Genomic DNA, 14,314 nt, shown 5'->3' with positions numbered 1-14,314 from the left:
GATGGAGTATAAATGGTGGTGTAAAAGGTGTATAAGTTTGTAATTTTGTGAAAAGATCTTTTAATCATGTGAAATTGTCATACTAGATAACAAAAGTAGTTACCTTATACATAAGGCATGAACAAGGGCTGGTTGGTGGTGATTTGATGTGTATATACCAATAGTAAATACGTATAGAAGCTAGGTATGATACGAGTACATATACTCTAGATATACGTATAGAAATCTTGTGAAAAATGGAATGAGAATTCAAATATAGCTATCTTTTGTGAATACACTTATATTGTTTTATGTATTTAAGTCCTTAAAAAGTGATTAAATACATTACTTATACGATATATGTATAAACATTATAGGTCATAAGTATTTATGTCAAATAACGTTACGTATGGTTATCGTTTTGAAAACTTAAGTTAGTAGTTTCAAAATATACTTATAACTTATTGTTATTAATACAAAATGAGATATTAAAACATCCTTAGATCATGTTAAATATGTATATATACATATATATACACAAACGTATAATTATCATATGTTATATAGTTCGTGATATCATCGGTCAAACTAGACAGTCAAACGTTGTGTAAAACTCTTTTCAAAAACATAAGTTTCAACAATTTGGATTGCTTATCATGTTGGTAAGGTTTAAATTATGTAAATATTAATCTTATAAGTGTAAAACGAGCGGAAAAATCCGGGTCGTTACATTACCTACCCGTTAAATAAATTTCGTCCCGAAATTTGGTAGAGGTTGTCATAATTAACAATAGGAATGTTTTCATGACGAATATGAGGTAATAATAGAGTTTTATCATTATTGGAAGATACGGATAAAACGGTTCGATCATGTGAAGCGCACGAGTGAAGCTATCACAAAAGAATGAAATGGGTGAATATGGAATTGTTTTAACTGATAACGTGATTAGAATTGATTTCCGGAATTTATGGAATATCTTACGTAATAAGATTTGGTTCTTTGGCGATCAAGATCTTCTTTGATTTAGTGCGGCGATCTGTTTCGATTTCTTTGTCGAATATTTTGCTATAAATCCACTTCCTTCTCTTCCTTATTTCCACAACTCACATCTTCTATCCTTTCTCCTTCAACTCATACCTTAAAGTATTCTTTTAAATGCTCCATCCCGTTCTAATTCTTGTTATACTTCTAACTTTCATATCTTTCATTCTTCTCTTTCATTTATCGCCAGAAGAATCTATTTACTTCTATCCTTTCCTCGGAATTATAATGTTTTTAATTCTCCCGTGTCTTTACGTTGCAATACGTATTGATATACACGGTTTGTAAATCCTGGGTGATTTTCGGCCTTTGTATTCTTCATTATTTTTCAAAGCTTCATACTTTCATTTTCTCTTCCCGACTTCGAGTCAAGCGAGTAATGGTCCGGAATTTGTAGATATGAGATTCGAAATGAGTATAGCTAATGCTCTAAGAAAGAAATGGTAATAGAACAATTTTGATTTGTCAAATTACCAGAATACCCCGAAAAAGATAGAACTGTCAGGATGACATGTTCCTATTATGTTTGAGAATTGGATAGAATGTAAGAGCCGTGTAACATGGCACATGGTGATGGTACTGTGAATCATCACATTTCATTAGAAACTTAACATGACTTACTGTAATATAATGAAGTTGATCAAGTTTCATTATATTATACTAATTCATGCATCAGTTCCCAACACTGCTTCAGAACATTCCTATTTTAAACTTGAAGGTTTTAGAACTTAGAAACTAACACAGTTTCTTTTATGTTGTAACGCAGATATTACGGAGAAATAAATATTCTCAGATAAGAATAGTTGTGAAAATATCTCCAGAAATATGGAGAATATAATAACGGAAGATATGAAGATATCTTATAATATCTAAGATAAGATGATGAAGAATATCATCGGGAAAGGTTTAGAATAAGGGGTGGGGTTTTTTTTTTTACTAATGGTTTCAGCAGGCACTGAATCGTTTGAATCCTTTGAAAGCAGATTCAGTTCTTGTGATTTATCCACAACCTCTTTCATACTTTGCTCAAACCGTTTTCCGGTTTCAACTCTTCTCTTTTTCTGAGTTTTATCAACCACTGTGCTTCATCATCAAACTTTTGACTGTTTAAAATCGTTTACAATTTTCGCTGCTTCATCAGCATTTAAAGAACTACTTCATAATTCAGGGTGTTTTTCAGAAACTTCACCTTCGGGGTATGAAATCCTTAGGAATAGACGTTATAGGTATGACTGAGAAGTTTTGCGAGATTTTTAAAATACTAATTGCGGATTCCGCCAAAAAGATGACAAGCTGCTGGTACATGATGTCGTGGAATATGAAAGGTTCTCCGGTAACAACGGTGAAAGGACAAGGTATATATATCGAGGTTATAATAAGAGTAGTCCTACTGAGAAATCAAAGTGGAGCTTTGACAAAATCGACTTATATTGAAAAGAGAAATGTAAGGTTGTTTTTGCCAATGAATGATAAGGAATTTGACGCGGATAAGTTTTAACGATAACTTCGGTTTCAAAAGTTTCAGGTGTATAACTATATGCATAAATCTTTCTTCCGTAGACGAGGTGCGGCTGGTTCAACTTCTCGATCGAGGTGTTTTCAAGAATCATGAAAAGATTTGAACGAGGATTATAATTGTCGAAGTACAAATGAGGTTTAGGATGAAATCAAGTGGCAAACTTGAAGAATTTTTTTTTTAGTTTCATATGTTATAATCAACATTTTATTTCATTTTAATTGTCCAAAGTTAGCAGTCCAAAAGTCCGATTGTCCAATGGTTCAATAAATTCGTATATAAATTAAATATATAATATCCGAGTTAATTTATACGTATCGTGACCCGTGTACCGGTCTCAGTGTCGATCACAACTCAAACCATATATATATTTTGGAATCAACTCCAACCCTGTATAGCCAACTCCCATCTTCACATATAGAGTGTCTACAGTTGTTCTGAAATATATATATAGATGGGTCGATATGATAAGTCGAAACCTTGCATACGCGTCCCATTATTTAAAATGCATAAAGTGCGGAAATTAAATAACAATAAATAAAATTGCGAGAATGTAAATTGCGATAAATTAAATGTTAATCAGTTAGCTGGGAACAGTTAGCCGAAACAGTTAGCGTGGAATCTTAACAATGTTCATCATAGTTAATTCGTGTGTTTCTAACCAATTTTTAATTTGTCCAATGTTTATTCTTTATGCCACTTGTTGGATTCGGATAGGTAAAAATCCAAATATGAAATTTAAATGGAAATGGTTATTCTGGGGTGAACGGATACGTATATCGATGGTTGTAAGTAGAATAACAAATGACCGTTGAATCAGATTCGAAAAATGTACAGTGTAACTTATTAATATGAAATCCAAATATTCCACGGGTACTACCTACCCGTTAAAATATTTTTCATCATTAACAGTTTGTACGAAAGAATTTTTAATTACAATCTTTATGAAAATATACTTGCATATATATTTTCTTCGGATGTAATTATGAATTTAATGAGTCAATAAGATATTAAACTCATTTGATTTTTCAGTTAGAATTGGAGTACATAATCTTTAAAACATTAAAGATTACATAATCGCTATGTAGAACGAAAACAAATGATGTAGAACAATACATAGAACGATTATAATCAATGTGGAACAATATATAGAACAAAGATCATACTCGAAGTTCCGATGAGGTTTTTGAGGTATGTGATGTTGATATCCGAGATACAGTTTGTGAGGTTGAGATTTTGGGAGTGACAAGAGTACTGTCGGAGTTGATGATGGTGGTACAGATTATGCTGCTGGTGCTGCTGCTGGTGTTTGTAACCTTCGCACCGTATTTTCTAAAGCCACTACCCGAGCGCGAAGCTCGTTGACTTCTTCTATTATACCGGGATGATTGACGGTTGGAACGAGCGAATGAACAAGATTCGAAATATGGGATAGTATGTAGTCATGACGAGATACTCTAGAAATGAGCGAGAAAATGGTGTTTCGAATAGGTTCGTCGGTAAGTGCTTCAGGTTCATCGTTAAGAGGACAATTTGGTGGATGGAATGGATCACCTTCTTCTTGCCTCCAGAGATTTAGTATATTACGAACCCATTCCCAATTCATCCAGAATAGATGATGGGAAATTGGTTGATCCATTCCGGTGACGCTGTTCTCGGGGCTCGAATGGAAATCCATATCGGCGTAGCTATCGAAGTCGGAGGAATTCGAACTGGATGAAGAATCCATCTTGTATAGTCGGAGAAATGAATTTTTGGTATGGAATAGATTATAGAAATTGGGTTTGGTACTCCTCAATACATAATTTACATATGTATATATAATACCAAAATCCCGTGAATTACGGAGAATTTTTGAAATACGTCAAGCAATGTCTATAGTAACAGATACGCTAAGATATGAATTTTGTCTATACACTATCGATGCACTAAATGCAGTAAGACGTGTCTAGACTTAAGAATGATAAGCAGGCAGTTTCCTAAGGATGATAAACAGATGATTTCCGACTAGAAATGATAAGCAAAACTTTTGACATGTAGATACGGTCAAAGTCCAGACTCACTAATGCATCCTAACAACTACCAGTTAGACACACTAATGCAAGGCCTGGTTCGCTAAGACCAACGCTCTGATACCACATGAGACGACCCGACCCAATCCATAGGGACGAATACAATAACATATGATTACATCGCGAGGTACTTGACCTCTATATGAAACATTTTACAAACGTTGCATTTATTCTTAAAAAAAAACAATCTATTATTACATCGATTGTTGACATGATCGCCTAATATTTCATAATATCCAAATGTCCTAAACCACCATTTACTTATTAATAGTCTCTAGTGAACTTCAATGACTCGAATGCAACGTTTTTGAATCATGGCTTAAATGGTCCCGAGTAGTATCCTTAGTATGAGCTAATGCACAGCGGAAGACTTAATTCATACCTGAGAATAAACATGTTTAAAACGTCAACATAAAGTTGGTGAGATATAGGTTTAATGCCGGCAGCAATATATATATATAGACCACAAGATTTCATATATAAACAGTTTAATAAAAATATTCTAAGTGGTTGAGCACTTGGTAACCATACTTAACAATTAATCACGTCGCATATTCCCTTTAATATGAAATCTTACTACACTGTACCAAGTGTAGTCACGAAACGAAGTACTGTGCAACCGTTGAATACTGGTCGTCCAGTCCGGTTGGGGTTGTCAGGCCCGATAGATCTATCAACAGGATTCGCGTTTACAATACCGCTGTAAATATTAGTTACCAAGCTACAGGGAAGTATGCCAGTGGTACAACTCAACGTAGAATATATTTTTCAGTTACTTGTGTCCATAACGTAAAACATAAAATACATGTATTCTCATCCCGAAATATTTAGAGTTTAAAAGTGGGACTATATACTCACTGTTGTCTTGAAGATATGTAATTTCGACTCGGTCTCCGATTGATATCACGAACCTATCCATATATAATATATCAATATATTTTCATTTTAAACAATCGTCACATATATATACTTATAATACTTTTAATACTTTGAATAATTCCTTAGTCCGTAGTTAGCAGTCCGATGTTAGTAATTCAATTTTAATGGTTCATTTTTAGGTGTTTAATAAACCCCCAACGAAATAAATAAAACCCCATTGTATATGTATTGGTCGAGATTAATCTTGACCCACGGTACCGGTGTTGTCAAATGACGTGTTGCGTACATAAAGTACCGGTGTTGTCAAATGACGTGTTGCGTACAATCATGGGATCTTATGATTAATCTTCTCGTGTTGTTTACTGGTGATCCTGAACCATATAAAATTGAATTATAAGTACATATATATAAAATATCATGTTATCTTAAAAAGATGTGATTTATTTAATTTTTCCCAATTATTTTCGTGGCTAAACTAGTCTTGGATATCCGATTTTGTTTCGATGATAGTTTCTTCGTTACAACTCCGTTTTCGTTGATTCAACTTGCCATCTCCTTGGATCGAGTTCCTCTTTAAGACTATGAACTGTAAATACCTTAGTTTGTATTCAAAATCACACGGCATAGGTGAAACTTTAGTGAAACTTATGAAGTTAAACATTTTTGTTACAAAAATATCATTTAATGACCATTTTTCTAAAAATACTTATACTTTGAATTAAATCATGAAATTTTTATGTGTTAACATATTTATAGTAAAAATCATTTTTCCAGAAAATAAACCTCCAATTCAAAGTTTAAGATGGTTTTTAATTATCCAACCCAAAACAGTCCCCGGTTGCACTCCGACGTCGTAAAAACAGTTTTTTTTAAGGTAATCTTTGAAAAACCAAGTTATACCTTGTTAAATTAGTATATATTTAAGTTATATTACAGGTCTTGAAGTATTTTAAAAGTTAAGTTAGAAGGATCTACTTAGTTTGCAAACAAGTTTGAAAACATTCAAACTATGTTCTTGTTGTTAAACTTTTTATACCACAAAATAAGATAGCTATATATATATGAATCGAATAAGGTTATGAACAAAGTTACTACCTCAAGTTACTTGGACAAGATTGATGTAAAAGAGGAGTAAAAATCTAGAACCAAAAGGGTGATGGAATTGGATGAAAGATTGGAAGTAAACTTGTGTTCTTGGGAAGGATTCTTGAAGTGTTTTTGTAAGGTTTTTCTTATGGTGTTTAAGTGATGTTTTTATGGCTAGATCTTCATGGATATTAGCTGAATGGTTATGGAGTTTAAGGCTCTTAAAAGTGTGTGTGTTTTTAGCTAGAGGTTTGAAGTAAAAATGAATCAAAAATTGAAAATGGATGGAGTATAAATGGTGGTGTAAAAGGTGTATAAGTTTGTAATTTTGTGAAAAGATCTTTTAATCATGTGAAATTGTCATACTAGATAACAAAAGTAGTTACCTTATACATAAGGCATGAACAAGGGCTGGTTGGTGGTGATTTGATGTGTATATACCAATAGTAAATACGTATAGAAGCTAGGTATGATACGAGTACATATACTCTAGATATACGTATAGAAATCTTGTGAAAAATGGAATGAGAATTCAAATATAGCTATCTTTTGTGAATACACTTATATTGTTTTATGTATTTAAGTCCTTAAAAAGTGATTAAATACATTACTTATACGATATATGTATAAACATTATAGGTCATAAGTATTTATGTCAAATAACGTTACGTATGGTTATCGTTTTGAAAACTTAAGTTAGTAGTTTCAAAATATACTTATAACTTATTGTTATTAATACAAAATGAGATATTAAAACATCCTTAGATCATGTTAAATATGTATATATACATATATATACACAAACGTATAATTATCATATGTTATATAGTTCGTGATATCATCGGTCAAACTAGACAGTCAAACGTTGTGTAAAACTCTTTTCAAAAACATAAGTTTCAACAATTTGGATTGCTTATCATGTTGGTAAGGTTTAAATTATGTAAATATTAATCTTATAAGTGTAAAACGAGCGGAAAAATCCGGGTCGTTACAATTACTCTGTCTGATATTTCCATTATAAATTAAACTCTTCCGTCCCATTATTCTCACCATTCCTATACTTTCTTTCTTAGTTCATACATCCAAAAAAATTGTGAAAATGCTTAATCCAGTTCTGATCCTTGTCCTTATCCTTACTTTTGCAACAATCATTCTCTTTTTCCAACTTCCACCGGAGGAATCTGCTTTCTTCTACTTCGCACTTGGGGTTATAGTGTTTTTAATTCTCCCGTATCTTTATGTTGCGATAAACATTGATATACACGGTTTGTAGTTTCTATGTTATTGTTGGATTTTATATCTTCCCTTATATTTCAATATCACTGCTTCTGTCTCCTATAATTATTGTTATCCACAGTTAATGCGCTCTCTTAATTGATGTGATTTATACCCCCTTTCTATTTCGGAGCTTCATGCTTTTGTTTACTTTTCGCAAGTAATGATCCAGAATTCATAGGTATGGAGTTTCGAATTATCATATTATACAAAGTAGAAAGAAAAGGTAGTAGTACAATTTTTTTTTGTCAAATTACCTGAATCACTGAGAATAGAACTATCAAGAATATATTTTCTTGATATGTTCAGAAGTTAAGCAGAATGAAAGAGCTATGTAATATAACGACCCTCATTTTTTTTTCTTTCCATCTATATAATGCCCGAACAAAAGATTTAAGTAAAATGAATAAACCCTAAGTATTAATAAAAGGTCGTTATATAACATACGAAATTAACGAATGTTAAACGAATAATAAATTTTATTCAACAACGTACGCGTAAGAATTTTTATAAAAAAAATTTATGTCATAACATGATTACATATAAAATACTTATATTACTTTTTTTTAGTTAATATATTATACAATTAACTATATAATAAATACAAGTATATATAAATGTAGTAACGTATATAAAACTTATAAAATTATAAAGTAATAATTTAATTAAATAAAAACCACATTTAGTATTTATAATTTTATAAATACCGAATATATATTTATATTTATCAAAATTCGTATTTAATAATTAAATAAAAATAGAAATTAATTTAGTTAACATTTTTAGAACTATGAAATATAAATATTCTGTTTTTATAAAAATATATATATATATATATATATATATATATATATATATATATATATATATATATATATATATATATATATATATATATATATATATATATATATATATATAAACACCCCTTCATGGGCTTCGGCCGATTGTAAAAAAAAAAAAGTATTTTTTATATATAAACTAGATCTAGATCCACTTTTATTTATTTTATTCCTACTTTTAATTTTACTTTTATTTATTTATATTTTGAAATGATGGCATGACTGGCCATAAATACTTTTAATTTTTTTTACAAGACACTAGTTATTTTTTATAAACTTTTGTATTTTTTTATTTTCTCTTTACCAAAAATTGTAACTATAAATACCAAAGCCTAGTTCACAAATTTGTACACCAAAAACTTGAAGAATTCTCTCTCAAATCTCTGGAATTTTTTTTTGTAAGTTCTCTATATTTTTTTTATAGTTTTATTTCAGTTTTTATTATGTTTTTATGTTAGCCGATTGTTAAATAAAATTAAATTCAAGTTAATTATAAATAAATAAAATAAATACATGATAATTAGTATAAAGTATCATAATGGTTATAAAAATTATTTTTATGATTTATATATTCGGAAACTATATTAATTTATATTTAAAAACGAATTATTAAATTATCGATAAATACATGTAAATGCATAATAAATATTAAACGAATTTATATAACTGATCTAATAATTTTTGAGTGTCACACATGATGTAAAAACATTTCTGGAACTAAATGTTTGGTTTATTTATCATTTTATATATTTATTTTCTATTTATTATTGTTTCGGTAATTATATGTAAATACATATAAATAGAGATAAATGTTTTTAAATAATGAGAACTATATGTACTGAAGGAAAACAGTTGGAAAACAATTAAAAATGATGTAAAAATTATTTTTAGAATTATTAACTATTTATTTATATTTAATTCCGATTATATACATAAAACAAAACAAAATTTGAAATAAATAGTTAAATCAGTAATATAAGTATACAAATAATTTTCCTGAGATTTTAATACTTGAACAAACAAGCGAAAATTATAAAAGTTGATTATCAAAGTCGAATTATATTTTTTTATTATTTAATATTAGAAATAATGCAAATTTCGAATTAAATATTTAAATCTGTAACATATATATATAAATAATTTTCTTGAGTTTAGTACACTTATGGAAGGTCACGAAAAATATAAAATATTTTATTTGAGTTAAATTGGTATTTTATACATAATTAACTATGAATTATTGTAAACCGAGAGCAAAATTTGAAATAAATACTTAAACATCATAAAAATGAATTATAAAATTTTCCTATGTTTATATTGATCAGTAGATCCTAAGAAAAATATTAGATGTGATTTAAAACATATTTATCTATTTAATTGTATTTAGCTATTAAAACAATAATAGCAAATAATAATTAATGCATAAAAACTAGTATTAATGTATAGAAAATTTTTATAAAGTTTTAAACATGTTACCTTCTAATAAGAAGTCAATAAAATGTTAGTGAGCATTATTAGACAATTATTAATGCTTATATTGATCTAAAACTTAAATTTAAACTATATATATATGTATCCTTACATGTATAATAAATATAAGATATAAATTAAAATACTAAACCCTAAACCTTTAATACTACCTCTAATTACTACTACACTAATTTAACCTACTTATCTAATACTACTATTATTACGTATAAGTATAACTTAAACTTTAAACCTAAAACGTATTGGAAGGGTATATTAGACGGGTATAAATCTTGATCTTTCTCGGAGGAGTGGACGCTCGAAAGTCTAGGTGGAGAGTTTGAGCTTCCGATTTAAAGGGTCCTGTGGCTCAGAACCCTATGACCTGAAAAGGCCATTCAAATTGAAAGTGTTAGATTGGAAGTTCATCTAATATGAAAAGCCTTTCCAAAACGAGAAACCTTCTTTAATAAGAAACTTACTAAACATGGAAACTTAGTAAAGGAAACTACACTTAAACATTCATAAATTTATCTTAACAAAGGGCAAAACATCTAAACTATTCTCAACTTATTCTTAGGTTGACTTCTCCGTACTTCGATCATCCATACTTTCTCTTTAAGGAATACTTTCACTCACCGAATTACTAAGGTGACTTTCATAGCCCCACTCTTATTGCTATAGCACTTTTTATACTTACTGGGGTGAGACACATGCTGCTTTTATACTTTAAACAACTTAGATACAAGTACGAACTTAAACTGTGCTATGACTAGCTTATGCTACTAAGACCCCACAGTGATATTTTTTAATTGCTTTCAGGATAAGGCATTCTTAATTATTGGGGGTAGGCCTATCGGGAGTAACGTCCCCGATACACTTGACCGCGATGTCTTTGTATTACTTAATAATAATTTAAACATGGTGATAAGGTACTGTCAACTTATCATCGGGGCAACAAAACAAACGTTTAGTCTAAAATATCACGAATCAGTACTACTTTTGGATCTGCGTGATCTACTTTTATAACAAATCTTGTGGTCTAAGAACAAACGGTCAATCATATTTGTTAAACCTATGAATTTCACTCAACCTTTTTGGTTGACACTTTTAGCATGTTTGTCTCAGGTACTGAATGATCAGGACCTCTATATCTACTGCTTATGTGATGACTTACTTGGCTAGGATCAAGACTTATCGCATATTTACTTTTCTGCATTTGAACAATTTATAATTCTTGTAACGACATTATTAATCCTTCCGCTGCTATTTGGTTTTATTCATATAGTTATTGTTCTCATTTTATAATATGTTGGTATGCATTATGATATTGAATCACATTTCGCCCAGGCCCTAACTGGGGGTGTGACATGTAACATGACACATGATGACGTTATGATCTGTGAATCATCATGTCCCATTAGAAACTCAGCATGACTTACTGTAATATAATCACGTTGATCAAGTGTCATTATATTATACTAACTCATGCATCAGTTCCCAACATTACTTCAATAACATTCATATTTTAAGCTCGAAAGTTTACAGAATATAGAAACTAACAGTTTCTATATGATGTAACACTGATAGCACGAAGAGATAACTAATTTCGGACAAGAAGATTTATGAAAATATCCTTAGAAATATCGAAGATATTTATGATGATATTTTGGGATTTCTAAGTTCGATGGTTGATGAAGAAAGATTTTCCGCAAGATTTTAATATGACCTCAGAGCAAGATATTTTCTAAAGATTTCATTGGATCCAGAATTACCTTGATCCTTTGAATATAGGGTTTGGTCCTTGTATTTGTCTTTTGTCTCCTTCATGGTTAGCTAAATCTGTTTTTCAATACCAAATTTTCTATCTAGCATTCCTAACACTCCTTTCTTTATCATCAACTTTTGGCCGTTTAGACCATCTACCATTTTTCTGTCTCCTCTGCATTTAATGCTACGATATCTGAATCATCGGTTATCAATTCGAGGTGGTTTCAGGAGAATTATGTTTTTAGATGATTAAACGCTGATGGTAATATGGTGGAATATAAAAGGTTCCCCGGTAACAATAAAAGAGCACGCATATATATCATGGTTATAATATGGTTGTTTCGAACGAAAAGTCGAAGTTGATTTGCTGGAGCTATGATAAAATTGGCTAATTTGGAAAGGGATTGTACAGCCATTGTAGGTAATAACAACGTCAAAGAAGCTAGCACAGATACGTGTTAAAAGTTTACTCAGGTTCCAAGTGTTTTTCAGGTGCATAATTATATGCATAAATCTTTTCTTCCGTAGATGAAGTGCGGTTGGTTCATTCTCTCGATTGAGGTGTTTTCAAGAATCATGAAAGGTTTGAACGCAGATTGTAATCGTCAGGATACAAATGAGGTTTAAGATGAAATCAAGTGGCAAACTTGAAGAATTGTTTAGTTTCATATGTTATAATCAATATTCTAATTCATTTTAATTGTCCAATATTATTAGTCCACAGTCGATAGTCCACAGTTAACAATCCAATGATTCATATATAGTTTAATATATAATATTCGAATTAATTAATACGTATCGTGACCCGTATACGTCTCAGACTCGATCACAACTCAAACTATATATATTATTATAGAATCAACCTCAACCCTGTATAGCTAACTCCCGCATTACTGCATATAGAGTGTCTATGGTTACTCCAAATAATATATATAGATGCGTCGATATGATATTTCAAAACCTTGTATACGTGTCTTGATATTTAAAGTGCGTAAAATAAATAACAGAAATTAAATGACGATAAATAAAGTGTGTAAAGTAAATAACAGAAATTAAATGACGATAAATAAAATGCGTAAAGTAACTAACAGAAATTAAATGACGATAAATAAAATTGCGAGAATGTAAATTGCGATAATTAAATTGCGATAAATAAAGTGTAATCAGTTAGCTGGGAACAATTAGCTCGGAACAGTTAGCGTGAATTCTTAACAAAATTTCTCATAGTTAATTTGTTTGTTTCTAACAAATTTTATTTTGTCCAATGTTTTCTTCATTATGCCACTTGTTGGATTCTGATAAATCAAAATCCAAATATGAAATTGAATGAAAATGGTTATTCTGTGGTGAACGGATTCATATATCGGTAGATGTAAGTAGGATAGTATATGACTGTTGAAACAGATTCGAAGAACGTACAATGTAACTTATTAATGTGAAATTTAAATATTCCTCGGGTATTACCTACCCGTTAAAGTATTTTCACCATTAACAGTTTGTACAAGAGAATTTTTAATTACAATCTTTATGAACACATATATACATATATATTTTCTTCAGATGTATTCATGAATTTAATGAGTTAATATGATATTAAACTCATTTGCTTTTCGGTTGGAACTAGAATAAATAATCTCTAAAACTTTAGAGATTACATATTCGCCATGTCGTACGAAGATAAATGAGGTAGAATGATACGTAGAACGAAGATCATACTCAAAGTACAGAGGATGATATTGAAGCATGGATTGTTGATGGTACTGGTGCTGTTATTGATGGTACTGTTGGTGCTGGTGATGTTGCTGAAGCTGGTACATTTTGCAACATATTCTCCGAATTGATTATTCGAGCGCGAAGTTCGTTGACTTATTACTCCAGGATGATTGTCGGTCGAAACGAGCGGATGAATAAGGTTCAGAATTGTGGATAGAATATAATCTTGTCAAGTTACCCTGGAAATGAGACTAAAAATGGTGTCTCGAACAGGTTCACGAGTAAACGCTTCAGGTTCATTATCAAGAGGTGAATTCGGTTGGTAGAAGGGATTGCCTTATGCGCGTTTCCGTTAATTAAGTCGACTACGAACCCATCAGATGAATTGATAATGGCTGATTAGTTGATTCATGCCGATGACGCTGTTTTCGGAGCTTAAGTGAACATCTATGTCGGAATAGCTGTCGGAATAACTATCGGAATAGCTATCGGAATCTGAGGGACTCGAACTGGTTGCAGGTTTCATCTCGTACGATTAGATGAAGGATTTTCGATAAGAAATAGATTATAGGATGTAGATTAGTACCCTGCAATACATAATTTACATATGCATATATAATACTAAAATCCCATAAGTTACGGAGGAATCTATGGAAGTTGTCAGGCAAAGTTACAG

General features: G+C 30.6%; 1 pseudogene; it reads left to right on the top strand.

Annotated features, from left to right (window-relative positions):
• The window catches only part of LOC139848744 (putative receptor protein kinase ZmPK1), a 124,146-nt pseudogene that overhangs the window by 11,557 nt on the left and 98,275 nt on the right, over nucleotides 1-14,314 (top strand).

This window comes from Rutidosis leptorrhynchoides, chromosome 5 (assembly GCF_046630445.1).
Source record: "Rutidosis leptorrhynchoides isolate AG116_Rl617_1_P2 chromosome 5, CSIRO_AGI_Rlap_v1, whole genome shotgun sequence".
NCBI classification, from domain to species: domain Eukaryota; kingdom Viridiplantae; phylum Streptophyta; class Magnoliopsida; order Asterales; family Asteraceae; genus Rutidosis; species Rutidosis leptorrhynchoides.
Note: the sequence above shows the minus strand (reverse complement) of the source record. Positions and strands in the feature narration are given on the sequence as shown.